The sequence below is a fragment of the Gossypium arboreum genome, chromosome 9 (genome assembly GCF_025698485.1).
Source record: "Gossypium arboreum isolate Shixiya-1 chromosome 9, ASM2569848v2, whole genome shotgun sequence".
Taxonomy (NCBI): Eukaryota; Viridiplantae; Streptophyta; class Magnoliopsida; order Malvales; family Malvaceae; genus Gossypium; species Gossypium arboreum.
Genome location: NC_069078.1, coordinates 69,390,260 through 69,410,369, shown reverse-complemented (window position 1 = coordinate 69,410,369; position 20,110 = coordinate 69,390,260). Strand labels below are relative to the sequence as shown.

The following is a 20,110-nucleotide window of genomic DNA, read 5'->3' as shown; positions in this document are numbered from 1 at the left end:
TCATCTTATCACAAGAGAAGAACATTCAGAGACTTCAAGAACTTGTGTGGAGCCTTCAGCAGCAACTTTTGCTGTAACGCCCCAATTTTCGGGAATCCTGTGAATGTTGGCATAGGTTTAATTATGTTAGTGGGCCTCTAGAAAGCCCAAACATAAGATAGAACCCGACAATTTTAGTTAATTTTTGTTCCATAACAAAAAGGGGGTGAAATTATGAAATAGAACCTATGTGAAAATGTTTGAAAATGCTATAGGCTAAATTGAAGTGGCCAAATAAATAGGAGTGCGAAATAGGAGGATTTGCATGACAAACCTCCCATTTTACATGAAGTGGCCAGCCATCATGTTGTTGTAGACAATATGAGCACTTGATATCCATAATTTATGGTACAAATTGATAATGGGTTAGGTAAATGTTCCATGATAATGGATTAGGTAAATATTCCATGATAATGGGTTAGGTAAATGTTCCATGATAATGGCTTAGGTAAATGTTCCATGATGGGCATTTCATGTCTTTTGTATTAAAGAATTAAATGGATGAAATATGAAATTTTATTAAAAAAAAAAGGGGTGAAAAGAACAAAGTTTTGTTCATCTTTGTTCATCATAGCCTAAAGTTAGAGAAGAGAAAGGAGAGGAGAAAGCTCTTGAATGTTCGGTCACTTGGGGAAGAAAATTGAAGGTAAGTTTTTGGTACCTTGCTTCTATTTTGAGGTTCATGAGTTCTTCTTGATTCTACCTTAACTCTTGAAGCATATTTTGGTTTTTAGTTGTGTTGTGAGCATTTAGTCATGAATTAAAATGAAGGAAATGGTTGTTGTTTCATGTTCTTTTGATGAAAAATGGAAGATAGGTGAAGTTGAGCCAAACAAATGAGCATGCATGTGCCTTAGATGCTAAGGGGAAAAATCGGCTAACATGTTGTTCTTTAAAATGATGAAATAGAGATTATACTTAAGTAAAATCATAGATATCTGATGATTGATTGGTGATATACATGTTTAAATAACAAGCATGCAAGTTAGGTGTGAAAGAGTGATTTGGTAATAAATCTGCTTGGGACAGCAGCAGTAACGTGACTTTGGAAAATCACCATAAATTGTAGGAGATGAGTTAGAAGTTGAATAAATTATGTAATTAAAGCTTACTGAGTCTAGTTTCAAATGGAATAAACGAGAACATATTTTGAATTCTGTACAATGAGAAATTTGATTCGTAATGAAGAGTGGTCAGATTAGTCAAACAGTGAAAAATGGGAAACTTTGAGAAAAATCTGGTATTGATTGGATAAACCAAAAATTCTGAAAATTTTATGGATATAAGATATATGAGTCTATTTTCAAGGAAAATTAACGGAACTTGATTTGGAGTTTCGTAGCTCCAGTTATAAATGATTTAGTGACTGTTGCTCAGGAAGACAGCTTGCAGTGAAATTATGATTATGTGGTAAACATTGACAAAAATTTGTTAATGAGTTGCTTATTGTTTTCTTATAAGCTTACTATGATCTGTAGGTGTGGTTGGCCGAATATTGTAAGGGGTTAATATGTAGTTTGTATTTGAATAGTTAGATTAACGTGTTAGTAATCCAATTGTAGGCGGTTCGTGTGTGGATTTAATGAAGATATCGTCGCAAACAAGTGTGTAACTAACACCCTCTTTCTTAGTCTAGATCGGCAAAAGTCGAAAAGCCGAAATGCCGAAAACCGGTATTTTGTAGATTTGCGAGTGTGCGAATGCTCGTGAGGTAAATCGATTAATGTTTTAGGTAAGCTGCAATGTTTGGACTGCAAAGTGCATGATTTCGTGCCTCGATATTTTTGGGTTTAATGGGCCAAAATTGGAATGATGGGCCAATCGCCCAATTCGTAAGAACCCTCGGTAGTGATTCATTAGTACGTGAAAGGTAGGAATATGCATGAAAAACTCTAAAATAGATAAATTACTGAAATACCTTTAAAAGTGGAAAATTTACGGTTTACCCCTAGGAGATAAATTACCAAATACCCCTAGGGTTAAATTGACCTAAATGCATGTTTAATGTTGTTATTTACTGCATGCCATGTTGTTATTATCGATGCATGGACTGGGATATTGACGGAGGAAGTCTTGAAAGTGGCTTGTCCACGTCTTGGAGGCTTTGCCTCAATTCTTGATAATGACGAGCAAGCAAGGCAGAATGCGTGGAGTGTTGGGTGGGTGGGTTGAGCTATTCCCACATGGAGTGTATGGCTGGTACGCAGTGGAGTGTAGTGGTTGGTGGGTTGAGTAGTCTCCCCAAATGGGCTTGCATGTTTATTGATGTTGCATGTATTTTGAAATGGGCCTATGGGCCATACTGTTATCTGAATAAGGGGCTAAGGCCCAGTTTATTGTAATCTGAAAAGGGCTCTGGCCCAGTACCACTGTTACCTGAATGGGCTTAGGCCCAATAGGCTTGAGCTAACTTGGGCTTTGAATGGGTTTTCCTTACACACTGAGTTTCCCCAAACTCACCCCTTTTATTTTCATCCACGCAGGAAATCCCCAACCATAGTGGGCTTGGAGCTGTGAGGGAATTCAGAGTGGCCACCCGTTCTGAAAGTTTGATTTTCTTCTGGTGAACTGGACATCCTTTTATTTACGTTTGAAGTTTTGGGTTTTTAAATGTAATAAGGCCGCTTAATTATTTTTGATGGTTTTAATATGTATTACTAAGATAGGTATTACTTATTTTAACTGTTGAAATTGGATAGCTTTAGGGCGCGTTTTCAAAAACAACAATTGATTTCAAAATAATACGACAACAAATAAAGCTTCCGCAATGAAAGTATTTTCCAAAATTAATCACTTTTCCTAAAATGACTTAATCAAATCGGTTTCCTAGAAATATCCATGACGTTAAGGTGTGGCGTTGGCGGTATGCATGTCTAGGATTGGATCCGAAGGAGCTTGGTATAAGCAATCAGATGGACTCACCACCTCTTTTCCGGTTTCCTACCGGTGCATGACTTCCATTCACTTTAACCTATAATGAAATTATCTTTTAAAACACTAAGTAAGTTTTTCTGGACCAATAATATAAAATGTTTTGAACGCATGTCGGATCCGGTCATAACGTCTGGGCTGGGTTTGGGGTGCTACATTTGCAGTGCGAGGGCTATTGGTATAATATATGAATATTTGGATGGTATAATGACATTATAGAATATCACTACAATGTAGTAACTTTTTGAGGTTGTAAAATTTTATAACATATGGATTATGACATATAAACTAATGAAATCATGTAACTTTTTGTTAATATATGAATGCTATGTTTGGATGTGAAATATAATTGTCAAGTTATTTATTACTTCTAATATTTTGTTTTTATTATAGAATGATTAAATTATTTGTTTCACTAATGATATTTTAGCACATTAAATATGTATTGCAATTTAAATATAATAAAGTAGATTATATATTATTTTATAGTATTATATATTATGATTTTTAATTCATATAATAATAATAATTATATTAAGAATTTTATCAAACTATATATTATTTATTAAATTATATTTAATAATAATTATGTTAAAATATGGTTAAATTATTTATTATATTTATTAAATTATTTTAATAATAATCTTATTAAAATTTAATAAGAATAACAATAATCATCTACCTAAAAAATTTTACTAAGGGTATTTTGGTCATTTTAATTTTTTTCTTTATGCTATTACTACATCATTCCATTCAACCAAACACAAGAATATTATTACAGTTCTATTCCATTCCATTCAACTAAATAGTTGAATTACTGATTACAGCGCTATTCCATTATAGCCTTATTCCATTACAGCTCTATTCAATTATAGCCTTATTCCATTACAGTGAACCAAACTTATACTCTTAGCATTTGTCAATGAACTCCTATCAAGAAGCTCTCTGATGCACTTGCACTGGCATAAGTGCAGACTCCCAATAGAAGATCGAGTAACTTCAATACCTAAGAAGTTGTGGAGATCCCCCATGTCCTTTAGGGAAAACTCTTTATGTAACAACTAAATAAAACTACTTATATTGCCAGCCGTGCTCCCTGTAACTATAATATTATCCATAAAATTCACATACTCTATCAGGGAGGGATCTGGTTATGTTGTAACTTGAAATAATAAACATTAACTATATCGAGGTTTGGAGTCACTGAAATTGTCATCAATGAAATGATAGGGAGAAAGAAAAATTTTTTGCAGTTAATCCCACTAAAGAAACTAGTTAGCTATTCCAATTAAATTGAGTAGTAAGGAGCTCAAATCTCTTAAAATAAGTTTTAAGTTCGAATCTTACGAATGAAGAAAACAGTGATGGAAGAATTTATCCCGTTCAAGAGTCCAATTTAATTTAATTTTGAAATTTAATTGAATCCCAACATAACCATTTAATTTCGAAAAGTGGCACACATTAAAAAAAAAAAAACCTTTGGGTTAAAAATCTAGCAAGTGTTTTATATGGTAGACCAACGTTTTTAGTGATGTTTATAGTACTATGGTTGTTGTTTCCATCACGGTGCAAATTGGGTGAACACTTTCCACCTAAATCACTTCAAACCAATTAAAACTGGTTGGACCACAACTTTTCTGCAACAGTTTATGAATTGAGTCTGAATATAAATGCAATCAAGGGAAGGGTAATGTGTAACACTAGCCTGTCCCTATTGCTATTCCCCATATCTTCCATCACTCTTGTTTATATTAATGTATGAGTGTTGGATAACAAAAGTCCATCTCAAATCTAATTTAATTTAGATTAAATTTATCCAAACTCTAATAATTTAACTCTTGAATAACTTTATTCCATACATAGAATTTAACATATATAAACAAGACTTTCAACCGCGAAAAATCTTGTCCTAATTCAGCAACAATTCCCGGATGTTATAAACTTAATTAGCTGTTTTGGATTCAATTCCATAAAGTTAATCCATTTTTCTTTTTTTATTGCGTAAATTATTGATAAAACTGTTGGAATTAGAAGGAAAAAGAAGTTGAGGGGATGAGATCAACTAACTGCCAACATACAACACATGTTATCTAATTCGACTTCACTTAACAATCAACGTTGGTGGGAAGCCTAAAGTCTTTGCACAACACCCACTCAAGATTTATTAAATATTACAATCAAATATATTTATAAAAAATTATCACAAAAAGATTTGACTAAAATACTACTTTTTTTTTTATAAAATTAAAATAATAAAATTAATATTTTAGACATCATGATGACTTATATTTTAAAATAATATTTATAACACTCTCCCTTTAATATCTATTAACAAAGAATAACTATATCTTGTTAAAACCTTACTAGAAAAAATCTAGTGAGAAAAAAATCATAGTTAAGAAAAATAGTACAATATTCATATTTATACACGTTGATAAAGTTGCCTCATTAAAAACCTTGCGACTAAAACCCAATGGGATAAAACATCATCAAAGAAAAAAAAGTACAGTGCATATTTTACTCCCCTTTATTTGAACATCATTTTATAACTTAATATTAACATATTCAATATTATTCATCATTAGTAAATCATCAATGTGCATAACAAATTCAATTGATGCATATTAACACAACAATAAAATTCAATTGCATTCACAAGCTTTAGATGTTGCCATCAACTTTATAAAGTATGATGTATTGTATCATTCATTACTATTAACACAATGAGTGTATTAGACACATAAAGAAATGATACTTACGGACCATTGTTTTATAACATAATTGTTTGATCATTTGTGTTCATTTTCAAGATCTCCAATCTACATGAAAAATGGTCTTGATTATTTTGGTTATATAGACACTATTGGGTACTCAATAGTAATTCTTTATAATGTCATTGTGTAACCATTTGTCCTTATTGAACAGTCAATTTTCAGGTCAAAACAAAATTTCATTTTTAGATATACTTTCGTTATAAAGTTTATCTACCAAATAATTATTATTCTTGGAAATTCTTCAAGAAATCTAATGATATTTGATACATTAATAACAACAATAACAATAATAGCCTATATGTATAAATACATTAATTTATAAAACACATGAATAAACTCATATTCACGTATAATGATTTTCCCACGAAACTAAAGTTTTATGCTTCAGCCATCAATCCTTTAGGAATTTTTGTTTTTGATAATTATATCAAATAATTTATATTAGCTTAATACAAATCCATTAGACGTAAATAAATATTTTTATTTAGTATTTGCATCTACCACAAATTAATCAATTTCTTTTTATAACCAAAACCAAGCCTCTTTTGAGTGTTTGTATTACAAGTCAATTCTATATCTTACGACTTGTTTTTTTTTTTTTTTTGATATTATGCTAATATTTACTCCACTTGGCTTTACATCTTTCGGGCATTTGGACTTCAAGTCTGAGATACATTTTATAAGTTATAATACAAGTGTTGTAGGCCAATTTTGGCCCGTTTACAAAATACCCAGGCCCATTAAACCATTTAACCCATCCTCAAACCCAAAACCTAAAATTAACCTAGCCCAACATCCAAGCCCAATTCCAAAACCCTAGACTCCCACTTGCCTCTTCCCACTCTCCCATGCTTATCGCCACCAGACCATTCCCACTCTCCCATGCTTTCTGCTACTACCAAGACCACTCCCACTCTCCCATGCTTTGTCTGCACAAGACTATCACACACCCCATTGTCCATGCCCATGCCCTGCAAACAAGCAAAACAAAAGCAAGAATAGAGAATAATAATAAAGTATGTAAAAATTAGGCTATATAAAGCCACCAAACAACAAAAAAAGGGGGAGAGGGATAAAAAAGTTTGTATCAAGAACACAAAAAAAAGGAAAGCTCAGAAGGTGAACTTCAATTTTTCTCTGTTATCTCAATCTTTCTTTATCTTTGCTTTGTTTTATTTTTTTCTTTAACTTACTTTAAAACGAAAAAGAATCAAGGAAGAAAAGAGTATAACCGGATCTACCCCGTGGAATCTCCCCTTTCCGTTCGGCACGGTGAATCACGGTGATGATGGGTGTTGAAACCTTAATCAAGAAAGGAGGAGAGATAAAAGAGGGAAGCAAAAAAAATCCAATAAAAAATTCCAGCACCAAAAAAATTTTCAGAAAAAATTTCCAAAAAAAAAAACAAAAAAACAATATAACGACCCAAAACAAATTCAAATTAGAGATTGAAGAAACAAAAAATCTAAGGTGATTTTTTTATATTTTATTTTAATCCGATTTTAAGTTTTTAACATATATATATTAAAACATAAAATATAAATAAAATAAAATAAAAACAAAAAAAAGATTTTTTTTACCTTTCCAACAACAGTGTACGGTGGCCGGGCAAAAAAGCCTCGGTGACCGGTCGCCTGACCGGATTTCCTTCCCTCCCTTCTCTCTCCTTCTCTCTTCCTCTCTCTTCCTTTTTTCTTTCCTCCTCCAAATGATTTTTTGGGTTATTTTTGGTCAGTATATAGCCCTCCAAACGCACGTCATTTTGGGGTTGTCATTTAACCCCAAACGACGTCGTTTTGACTTGGACCGTTCGACCCGACCCGACCCGCCTAGGATCCGCGTGTTTTTTAAAGGAAGGGCAAATTGCGCTTTTAGCCCTTCCGCTTTTTATTACTTTACAATTAAGTCATTTTTGTTTTTAATTTGGCCCCGGAATTTGTCGCGATTTTCAATTTAGTCCACAATGATGTGCTGCATTTTATGGGAAGGAATATTTGCTGTTTTGGTCCCCGATGTTTCGCGTGTGTTTAATATAGTCCTTTCCTTTTATTTTTATTTCAATTTTGCCCCAAATATTTTGTTTTTAGCCCAACTTAATCCTTTTAGTTATTTTACTATTTAAATCAATTATTTTAGTATTATTATTATATTTTATTCACTTATGTAGTGTGTTAATATTTTTTATCATTTCTAATATGTATATATATATATATATATATATCATGTGTATTATATATATATTTTATGTATATATGCCATTAGTTATATATTTCTTATGTATATATTCTTAAATACTATTATATACATATATATATATATATGTATATTTTAAATTCCATATTGTGTATATATTATTATTACAAATTATTACTATTGCTAGTATTATTATAACTATTATTATATTAGTGTATATTTTATATACATATGTGTATATATATATATATATTTTTTTTTTGCACATATCATTATTTTATATTATTGTTGTAAATTTTTATGTATATATTTTTTATGTACGTTTCCCAATATTTTCTTTTATTGTAGATATTATTATTATTATTATTACATACTTTTATTATATATATATACATATATATGTATTTTTATGTACATATTATTATTTTATATTATTATTACCAAATATATCATTTTTCCTATTTTATTATTAGTACATGACTTGTTTCTATTTTGTAAATATCATTATTATTGTTATTTTAATATTCTAGTATTCCATGTTAATATTTTTCATTAATGATATCATTTTTTTTTTATGCGTTCTTTATCTATTTTAATTTCTCACTTTAGGAATATTTTCTCATGTTTTAATTAATTTCAAAAATAAGGCAATGTACCGATTTAATATTAAGCTATCGATTTCATCGCTATGTTGGGTGAAATTAAATCGGCTTGTGAAACGGGACACCCTTTCTAAAAAAAATCGAAAACTAAAATTCCTATTTTTCAATCGGATCACGATTAAATATTATATTGAACTCGTATTTTGAAAATCAAGTCAATACATGTTTATGAGATACCAATTTTGGGTGTCGTGAGGGTGCTAATACCTTCCTCACAGAATCGACTCCCGAACCCCAATTTTTCTCTGAACTTTCACGTAGACCTAAATTTGGCCTTCTTTTTGTTTTAAAATAATTTTATTAGGTGTCCGATTACACCTATAAAAAGGATCGGTGGCGACTCCCTTTGTTAATAAAATCGGAAGTTGGTTTTCAAATATTTAATAAATCACCATAATTAGCGACCAAGCGTAAAATTTTTTTTCGTCGCAACAACAAGCGTCACTTTATTTTAATGAATTGTTCCCATATCAATACTTTCAAGTATATTTTCATTCAAGATCCTCACTTTTCCATAATATTGAAGTGTTCTATGTATATTATCATTGTTGACAATAATTTCTTTTATCAGCTCCATCATATTTAGTTATAACATAACTGATTGAGATATCTCATTATATTCATAATTTTAGGTACTTGAACCTCTTCTAGGGTTTTACCAAAACTTATTTCTTGGGTCTCTTCATAAGTACCCGCCTCCTTTAACATGTGATCATCTTCATTTCTTACTATTTTCTTTCAAGAATTGTTCTTTTTATGGAACCGACAAGTTTGTTATGCTTCTAGTATGCCCTAGACTTATTTTTATCACATTGTCCTTCTATGACACACAATTATTTGGAGCATTATAACTGGTATATGTATCAATTAGTATATGCAATATCTTAATACCATCAATATTAGTTCTTGTCGAGATGGTCTAACCAACCATGCCAACACTAGTGAACTTCTTGTCGCTATGTCGTGCGTCAATCATATTAGTATAATGTATTCATTCAGGGAATATCCATGATACAAGTACATCAGCATCTCATTTCATTTCTATCTGTGGTTTTAATTTAAAATGCATAAATATTTCCTTCAATATATATATATATATATATATATATATCTTTTTATATAAAAATAATAATATTTATGTTCTATGTGGTGTATGCCTTGCATTTCGGTCAAATTAAGACACAAACAGAGAGTGACGTTGTGACGAGGAGCCATGCGACATCACGATGAAGGATCAGGGGATATAAAGAAATGACGCCATGACGTGGTGGCATGTCATGCAATTTTCTCAATTTTCTTCTTCCAATCAAATTTTGATTATTTGTCCTTGTCGAACTCTTATTAGTGTAGATTATTTTAAGATTATTTAACCTACGATTTTAGTCTATAAATAGGCCCTTTTCTACCCTAGAAAGATTAACCCATAACACGTTTAAGTATTAGCTTTTACAAACTTTCAGGGAATTTTGTGTTTAAGTTTTGAGGGTTCTTATTTTTGGGTTTCATGGTTTAGTTTTTATTTTCATTTTTGTAGTATTCGTTTTTGCCGATTTAGTGAAATTATTTTCGCCCGTGGTTTTTTATCCTTTTCGGAAGGGTTTTTCCATGTAAAATTTGTGTGTTCGATCTTTTCAATTTATTCTTTATTTTTCTTTTTTGTTGCTTATACAAGTTTATCCCCAACTAACTAACATTAGAGCTTGATTCGATTTTCGTATTCAACCTATTTTGAGAGGCCAACAATAAGGTTCAACATTGAGAAGTTTGATGACATCACAAATTTCAATCAATGTCAAGTTTGGATGACAATAATTCTAGTTTAGAACGGTCTGAAAAAAGGTCATTACGGGAAAAAAAACTCGATAATCTACATCAGTCAGAAGGGGAGAGCTTGATGAGAAGGCCCTGTCTATAATTCAATTGTGCCTTACGAATAGTGTATTGTAAGAGGTGTTAATGGAGAAAATGACATCCGCCTTATGGAAAATGTTAGAAACCCTTTACGCAAAAAAGTTTATGGCTAACCGATTGGTGTTGAAATAGTGGCTATACACATTCTATATGGACGTTTTGAGGGTTCTTATTTTTGGGTTTCATGGTTTAGTTTTTATTTTCATTTTTGTAGTCTTCGTTTTTGCCAATTTAGTGAAATTATTTTCGCCCTAGGTTTTTTATCCTTTTCGAAAGGGTTTTTCCATGTAAAATTTGTGTGTTCGATCTTTTCAATTTATTCTTTATTTTTCTTGTTTGTTGCTTATACAAGTTTATCCCCAACTAACTAACATCAGAGCTTGATTCAATTTTCGTATTCAACCTGTTTTGAGAGGCCAATAATAAGGTTCAACATTGAGAAGTTTGATGACTTCACAAATTTCAATCAATGTCAAGTTTGGATGACAATAATTCTAGTTTAGAACGGTCTGAAAAAGGTCATTACGGGAAAAAAAACTCGATAATCTACATCAGTCAGAAAGGGAGAGCTTGATGAGAAGGCCCTGTCAGTAATTCAATTGTGCCTTACGAATAGTGTATTGTAAGAGGTGTTAATGGAGAAAATGACATCCGCCTTATGGAAAATGTTAGAAACCCTTTACGCAAAAAAGTTTCTGGCTAACTGATTGGTGTTGAAATAGTGGCTATACACATTCTATATGGACGAAAGTGAACGCCTTAAAGGTCACATCAGTCAATTTATTATTATTTTGAATGGTTTAAAAACGTTGAGGTTCATATTGATGATGAAGATCAGGTTATGCTATTATTGTGCTCTTTACCCCCTTCATATAAGTATTTCATGGAGACTCTAATTTATGACAGAGATAAACTCTCGTTCAAGGATCTGAAAGGTCAATTGTTGAGTAAAGACAAACTCGAAAATGAGTTGAGACAAACTCGAAAATGAGTTGGGTTCGGATAGTAAGCCTCGATTTTGGTAGCATTAAGGAATTGGGACAAGAGATGTCACTATTGCAAGAAGTTATTGCCAAAATAGGTAACCTTCATATCTATTCGCCTTCTACTCAGATCCACCAAATTTAGGGTGTGACATCATCATTCTCTTAAGCATGAACAACTAGTTATTGCCAGACTTCGAAGTATTCAATTTTTCAAGCTTGCTTCGTAATGTGCTCGCATGTGTCTCTGGATCAATATGGTTGTAGACATTCTCTTCATAGACGTTCTCTTCAACAAATTGCTGAATAAAATCACACACCTACTGATGCTCAAATTCTCATTCTTCATCAGTTTTCGACTTGAGTTTTTTAGTAGCAAAAACAGGAAGGTGCAAAGCCTTCACAACAAATCTTTTATCTTGTTTGGACAAAATTGATAATTGGTGTCATCCAACATAATCATCTTACTAGTGCTAACTTTCATGATCACTGAACACTAGAACCAAACTTCTGATACTAGGTTGTTAGGACGAATCTAAACTCGATGAAATACCACAGAAGCACAACCGATATTTTTTCACTCCCGAAAAATCAATTCAATAATTATGACAAATCCAATAACATAATATACATCAACGATTGATTTAAATAAACTACAATATCCCAAGCAAAAATAATTAATCGAGACATGTAATTTCTTACATGGAAAACCCCTTTAAAGCAAAAAATAAAACCCATAGGATTTTGAAAGTCTAGCAAAAGTTTCACTGTAATCAAAGTCTTGCTACAAGACACAACCAAGCCACAATAAAGAGTATACAACTCAAATAATGCTATCAACAAATAATCTCAAGCAAACTCTAAGAGAAAAATTGAGAATATCACCAAAAATATCTGACTTAAAAAGTCGAAAACCCAAAACTACAGAATTCCAAACGAAAATCGGATAAAGATCTTTGAGTCTACTTCCAATGAACACCAAACGAACCTCCGATCAAAGAAAATACCAGGGCTAGTCTGTGTAAAAAAAATATTCTCTCCCACTTTTATCTTTTTTTTTTTTTCTTTGATTTACAGCACACGCACTCTATTTTTCTGCAGTCCCGCAAACTTTATATGCAGGGTAGATATGGAATCGGGCACTCACATAGTATATGAGGGACCAACCACAGCCCAACAATATATACTGTTTTGGAGATTATTGAAGAGTCGTAATGAATTTATATTCACAGATGGATATGGTAGCAGTAGAAACATCCTCATGTCGAGCCTGGCGTGGGCTTGTGATCTCTATCGTCGTTCTCTATCGCAAAATGTAAGCTTAGATTTTGGTGTAAATATCAGATGGTGCCGGTCACATTCAGATTAGATTAAGTTAAATGCTGATGCATCGGCGGATATAAATTCTGGGGCTGCTACTACGGGTGATGTGTTGTGCGACATTAATGCCAGCTGTGCTGTTGAACTTGCTGGGTTAGCATTGGTTCGACTGGCATCTTCCAAGCAGAGGCAAGGGTGCTCCTACAGGGTTTAAATCTAGCATGGGATAGAGGATTTTACCAGGTTGAGGTGGAGCCGGACAGCGCCTTACTTATAGAGCTGGTGAAATTAGGGTTGGATGATCCTCATGTAAGAGTAAAGATACGACATATTCGCGGTCTTTGTAGGAAGAATTGGCTTCTACAATTGCTTCATGTAAAACGGGAAGTAAATGGTTGTGCTGACCAGCTTGCAAGGATATATAGGAGGGAGTCTGCGTATTGATATGGTTGTGTACGATCACCCACCATCTAGGTTGGTGCATTTTTTGGAACGAGATACTAGAGGAAGCCCGTGTCTGGCTGAGCAAAATGAGGCTGCTTAATCTTTCTTTTATACCAACAACAACAATAACAATAACGTAGGGTAAGGCTATAGACCATGATTCGCTCATAAAACAAATTGCAGGCTAATTTAATTGTGCTGTTGTGATCCACGCAATTCATGTGCATGTATATAACAGCCTTAATTTAATACTAGAATTTATGACAAAGTAATAAAATAATATTATTATTACTATTATTATTGTACATGTGATGTGAGAGAGCGTCTTAATTGTTATATTTTTTATTTTGAATAATTATATAAAATGTACAGCTCATCTCATATTTTTTAGCTTGCAATAAAAGTAATAACCTAAAAGATTAATAATAAAATAGTTGTAAAATTTTATTAGAATCAATACAGATGCTCTCACGCAAATTTGATTCGTCGAATATTAGATTATTTTGTGTAATAAGATTACATGAATGTAAGATTATAGGTGAAATATAAAATTTTCTTGTTTAATTCATTTGGCTGAAATGTAAGATTCAGATATTTGATTGACGGAATGTAAGATTACCTATAAGCACATTTTACTCAATTGTCCTTGTTATAGAATTTGTTTTTTTTTTTAACAAGTTTAGTTCCTTTAATATTTATTAGTCTCAATTTTCATAAAATTATGATAAATTACTACAATTCTTACTTTTTATTACAATTTATATATTAATAAGTAAATATATTGTGTTGAAATAAATTTATAAATCATAATTATAATAATTCATGAAAAGTGATTGCAACACAATTATAATTATAATTATAACCATAATTAATATATTAATAAATAAATTATTAAATAAATATAATGATTATAATTGTAATGTATGAAAAAAATATTTTTGTTTTTAATTAGTCTTAAACTTTATTTAAGAAAAAACTTACATTTATTAGAATAATAAAACAAAGGGTAAATTGGTCCAAAATTTAATATTACATCCATAGTCCAAAATTACCTAAGAAATGAGTCGTAATGAAATTATAATATATATTACGGAATAGTTATAATGTGAGATTACGGATAAATTATTAAAATCCAAATATTTTAACCTCATTCAATTATAATATTATAATATTTGTGAAACCAAACGCAGCTATGCACCATTTTCTTACACAGATACAAATCATATATAACAAGGAGAAGTATTTCAACATTGAGGTTTGGTATAAAATTCTTTTATCTTCATATCGTTTGGAATATTTACTTATTCTTTTAAGATGAGATGAAAAATACATTAATTCATTTGTGTTTTATTTATTAAATTAATTTTAAATGAAAAGATAATTTTACCTTTTGTTTATTAATTTTTATTCTCTATCCTTATATTAAATAACTTTTAATTCAAAAAAACTAACTAGTTATAAAAATAGTTATTTATTTTGATATTTATCCTTTCTTTTAAAGATGTTTAAAGAATAGTTATTTTTATAAAAAATGATTTTTTCATCTGAAATATTATTTTCATTTGCTATATTTTTTAGTATTAAATTATATTTTAAATATTTTATTATTTTTGGATTTATATTACAATATAATGTATAATATCCTTTTATTATATTTAAAATATACGTCAGTAACTTTATTCTTTAATTTAAAGCATCTTAGTAATAAAATTTTAAATTTAAAACTAAAATTTATGTATTATTGAATGAAAAAATTGACTCACACATTACGACTAACAAAGTCAAACTAGCATACAAATAAATAAATATAAAATTCATGGGTGGGGCGGCCTTACGCTAACATTGTTTTAAAGCTTAGCTTGGTGTGCATACAGAAAGCATGTGGCATTGCATAAATCTACAATTTTCTTAATTTAAATTTTTATTTTGAATAATTTTATTTAATTATGGAATTCAGTAAAATAAAATAATTAAAATTTGTGAATTGAATCACATGTGTAGCGGTAAATTCTTTAATTCTCATTAATTTTGATTTTTATAAAAAAATTAAAATTAAAAAGTAGCTATCTTAATCCTAAAGTGTTCAAAATTTTAGTAGAATTGAATTAGAAGTAAATGAAATCTATGAAGCTACGTAAATATCTTATATCAAAATCAATCTTGTCCATATGCATGTTTTATTTAATTTGCTCATCTATATGCCTACCTTTCTAACTTACCAATCAATAAATCTTCATATACTATAAGGAAAAAAAAAAAGAAGAGTAAATTTAATATTAAAAATATTAGTTATACCGTGAGAGTTATGAAATGTTGAAACCCAAAAACAAGTTTAAAAAATTAACACATACCTCTTAAAATATAGTAATAAAAATTTTACATAAAAGAAAAATCATTGGGTATATAAGGATATTTGTTATGTAGCAAAATCAACTTCAAACCAACATCAGTATGAAGTAATCCAATATTAATTACTTCAATTTCAAAAAAGCAAGTCTTGATGGTGAAAGTGGAGAAGGTTGTATGTTATAGTGAAGTCAAAAAGCTACATGCAACTAGAAATGCAATTTGGGTTAAATGTTTGAGACCAATTTAACAGTTAAAGGGAAGCTTAACACACTTGATTAGTCATACCATTTTACTTTAATCAACGCTAAGTTGGGTTTCATTAATTTATTCATGGTAATTATTTGGTAAATTGAGAGTGAATTTTTTAATTTCACCGGTTAAATTTTTATAGGTTTCATTTATTTAATTTTTTATTTTTAAATATTAATTAACACCATAAGTAAGGTTTTTTAACCTTAAAATTGTATGATTGATGTATCAAATAATATCAATTTATATATACACTAGCATTCGCGAAACAAAGTTGTTCATGAAGAGGGTTTTCAATCGATACAACAATTACTTATCTTTATTATGGGGTATGCATGCGAACTTGAATCTCTGCCGTTGGACAGGAATCAGGCTCTGGATGTGGAGGTGCTGTTCTGGAAACCTCCTGTTGACCCCTTCGAGCCATCCTTTGCACTTGCAGCAAGAACAAAGTTTTCCTTATTTGAAACATCTAACGGAAACATCTTGTTTGGAGTCATATGGACATGGACTTGTTTGCCGGACTTTTTGTTTTTTATGATACATGCATCATCATTAAATATGACAAAATATCTATCAGCCATTAGTTATCCAACACTCAATAGATTGTATCCTAAATCAAGAACAAATTGAATATTGTCCAAATTTGTTGAAGAAGGAAACGTGAAAGATTACAATGTGCATCAAAGTTATTCTATTATTGATGCACACTGAATTGATAAAACAAATCATAAATGCCTATATTTATAGGCTTACAAAGAAACTACCTTGACACAAAAATAGCTAATAACTTATTCAATTAAACTGATTCTACCAAGATACTTGGTCAACTAAACAACCCACTACTTTGAATTAATTCTCAATACTCTCCCTTAATTCAAAGTTGCAGACACCAAGTAGATTTCTAAAATAGCTGAACTTCTCCTTTGATAAAGCCTTTGTTGACACATCTGCTAGTTGCTCTTGGGTGTTGTAATACTTTAAAGATATCTCCTCTTTTGCTGCGAAATCTAGAATGAAATGATAACGAACATCGATGTGCTTTGTTCTACTATGAAATGTTGGATTGTTTGCCATGGAGATAGTTGATTTGTTGTCACAAAATATCTCTATTGCACATTTCTGCTCTTGTTAAAGATCGACTTTCTGACCCTTGTTAATCTCCTTAGTGGAATTGGTTCTTCAGAAGACTCTTCAAGTGTTGTAGATGTTGCTGGTGCCGACTCTTGTTTTTCATCTGGAGTGTAACGCCCTAATTTTCGGGAATCCTGTGAATGTTGGCATAGGTTTAATTATGTTAGTGGGCCTCTAGAAAGCCCAAACTTAAGATAGAGCCCGACAATTTTAGTTAATTTTTGTTCCATAACAAAAAGGGGGTGAAATTATGAAATATGACCTATGTGAAAATGTTTGAAAATGCTATAGGCTAAATTGAAGTGGCCAAATAAATAGGAGTGCAAAATAGGAGGATTTGCATGACAAACCTCCCATTTTACATGAAGTGGCCAGCCATCATGTTGTTGTAGACAAAATGTACACTTGATATCCATAATTTATGGTACAAATTGATACAAATTGATAATAGGTTAGGTAAATGTTTCATGATAATAGGTTAGGTAAATGTTCCATGATAATGGGTTAGGTAAATGTTTAATGATAATGGGTTAGGTAAATGTTTCATGATAAGAATTTCATGTCTTTTGTATTAAATAATTAAATGGATGAAATATGAAGTTTTATTAAAAGAAAAAAGGGGTGAAAAGAACAAAGTTTTGTCCATCTTTGTTCATCATAGCTGAAAGTTAGAGAAGAGAAAGGAGAGGAGAAAGCTCTTGAGTGTTCGGTCACTTGGGGAAGAAAATTGAAGGTAAGTTCATGGTAGTTGGCTTCTATCTTGATGTTCATGAGTTCTTCTTGATTCTACCTTAACTCTTGAAGCATATTTTGGTTTTTAGTTGTGTTGTGAGCATTTAGTCATGAATTAAAATGAAGGAAATGGCTGTTGTTTCATGTTCTTTTGATGAAAAAAAATGGAAGATAGGTGAAGTTGAGCCAAACAAATGAGCATGCATGTGCCTTAGATGTTAAAGGGAAAAATCAGCTAATATGTTGTGCTTTAAAATGATGAAATGGAGATTATTCTTAAGTAAAATAATAGATATGTGATGATTGATTGGTGATATACATGTTTAAATAACATGCATGCAAGGTATGTGTGAAAGAGTGATTTGGTAATAAATCTGCTTGGGACAGCAGCAGTAACGTGACTTTGGAAAATCACCATAAATTGTGGGAGAAGAATTAGAAGCTGAATAAATTATGTAATTAAAGCTTATTGAGTCTAGTTTCTAATGAAATAAACAAGAACATATTTTGAATTCTGTACAATGAGAAATTTGATTCGTAATGAAGGGTGGTCAGATTAGTCAAACAGTGAAACATGGGAAACTTTGAGAAAAATCTGATATTGATTGGCTAAACTAAAAATTCTGAAAATTTTATGGATAGAAGATATATGAGTCTATTTTCAGGGAAAATTAACGGAACTTGATTTGGAGTTTCGTAGCTCCAGTTATAAATAATTTAGTGACTGTTGCTCAGGAAGACAGCTTGCAGTGAAATTATGATTATGTGGTAAACATTGACAAAAATTTGTTAATGAGTTGCTTATTGATTTCTTATAAGCTTACTATGATCTGTAGGTGTGGTTGGTCGAATATTGTAAGGGGTTAATACGTAGTTTGTATTTGAATAGTTAGATTAACGTGTTAGTAATCCAATTGTAGGCGGTTCGTGTGTGGATCTCGTCAGCATATCGTCGCAAACAGGTGTGTAACTGACACCCTCTCATAGACTAGATTGGCAAAAGCTGAAATGCCGAAATGTCGAAAAGTCGGTATTTTGGGAATTTACGAGTGTGCGAATGCTCGTAAGATAGTTGGGTTTGTATATTTGGTAATCTAAAGTAATAAACTGCAGTACGCGCGATTTCGTACATTTTGATAATTTGGGCTTAATGGGCCAAAGATCGGGTTCATGGGCCAACGGGCCCAATTAGATTAAGTATCTTGCTGTAAGTGTTCTGATAGTACGTAAATAATTAGGATATGCATGAAAACCCTAAAATTAGCTAAATTACTATAATACCCCTATGTATGGAAAATTACTGTTATACCCCTAGGTGCAAAATTACCGCTATACCCGTAGGGTTAATTTTGACTGAAAAGCATAGCGATCTGATTCTGTATGATGTATGCCATGATTATATATCTGTTGCATGGGGACATGGGTTATATTATGGAGGAAGCGTTCTAGTGGCTATGCCACAAATATCTGATCTGGTGGCTCTGCCACATATATCTGTTCTGGTGGCTCTGCCACGATTATCTGTATCTGGTGACTCTGTCACATTATCTGTTCTGGCAACCATGCTGCAAATTCTGTGGTGTGTAGCGGTTGGGTGGGTCGAGTTGTCTCCCCACACGGTGTAAGGTTGGTACGGGGTGTATACGGTTGAATATGGTTGGGTTTCGCATAAACATGTAATATCTTACTTACTCGCTATGGGCCTATGGGCTTTATTCAATTACATTGCTCGGGCTAAGGCCAACTTATTATGTTTCTGTGGGTTGAGCTGATTTAGACTATGTTTGGGTTATTTTACACACTGAGTTTTCCCCAAACTCACCCCTTTTATTTTCATCCACGCAGGTAATCCCCAACCATAGTGGGCTTGGAGCTGTGAGGGAATTCGAAGTGGCCACCCGTTCTGAAAGTTTGATTTTCTTCTGGTGAACTGGACATCCTTTTAATTACGTTTGAGGTTTTGGGCTTTTAAATGTAATAAGGCCGCTTATTTATTTTTGATGGTTTTTAATATGTATTACTAAGATAGGTAATACTTATTTTAACTATTGAAATTGGATAGCTTTAGGGCGCGTTTTCAAAAACAACAGTTGATTTCAAAATAACACGACAACAAGCAAAGCTTCCGCAATGAAAGTATTTTCCAAAATTAATCACTTTTCCTAAAAATGACTTAATCGAATCGGTTTCCTAGAAATATCCATGACGTTAAGGTGTGGCAATGGCGGTATGCATGTCTAGGATTGGATCCGAAGGAGCTTGGTATTAAGCGGTCAGATGGACTCACCACCTCTTTTCCGGTTTCCTACCGGTGCAGACTTCCATTCACTTTAACCTATAATGAAATTATCTTTTAAAACACTAAGTAGGTTTTTCTGGATCAACAATA

At 31.5% G+C, this 20,110-nt stretch overlaps 2 long non-coding RNA genes across 3 annotated transcripts; both read left to right on the top strand.

Moving 5' to 3' along the window:
• The first annotated feature begins 509 nt into the window (after positions 1-509).
• LOC128280835 (uncharacterized) lies at positions 510-2,715 on the top strand. 2 transcript variants are annotated; one of them, XR_008271016.1, is made up of 2 exons: positions 510-685; positions 2,523-2,715. It is a non-coding gene; the product is annotated as an uncharacterized LOC128280835 (long non-coding RNA). The 2 variants fall into 2 exon arrangements; XR_008271017.1 differs by lacking the exon at positions 510-685 and adding an exon at positions 1,640-1,771.
• Positions 2,716-17,573: 14,858 nt separating this feature from the next.
• LOC128280834 (uncharacterized) lies at positions 17,574-19,808 on the top strand. The gene is made up of 3 exons (XR_008271015.1): positions 17,574-17,722; positions 18,642-18,683; positions 19,567-19,808. It is a non-coding gene; the product is annotated as an uncharacterized LOC128280834 (long non-coding RNA).
• Positions 19,809-20,110: the final 302 nt, after the last annotated feature.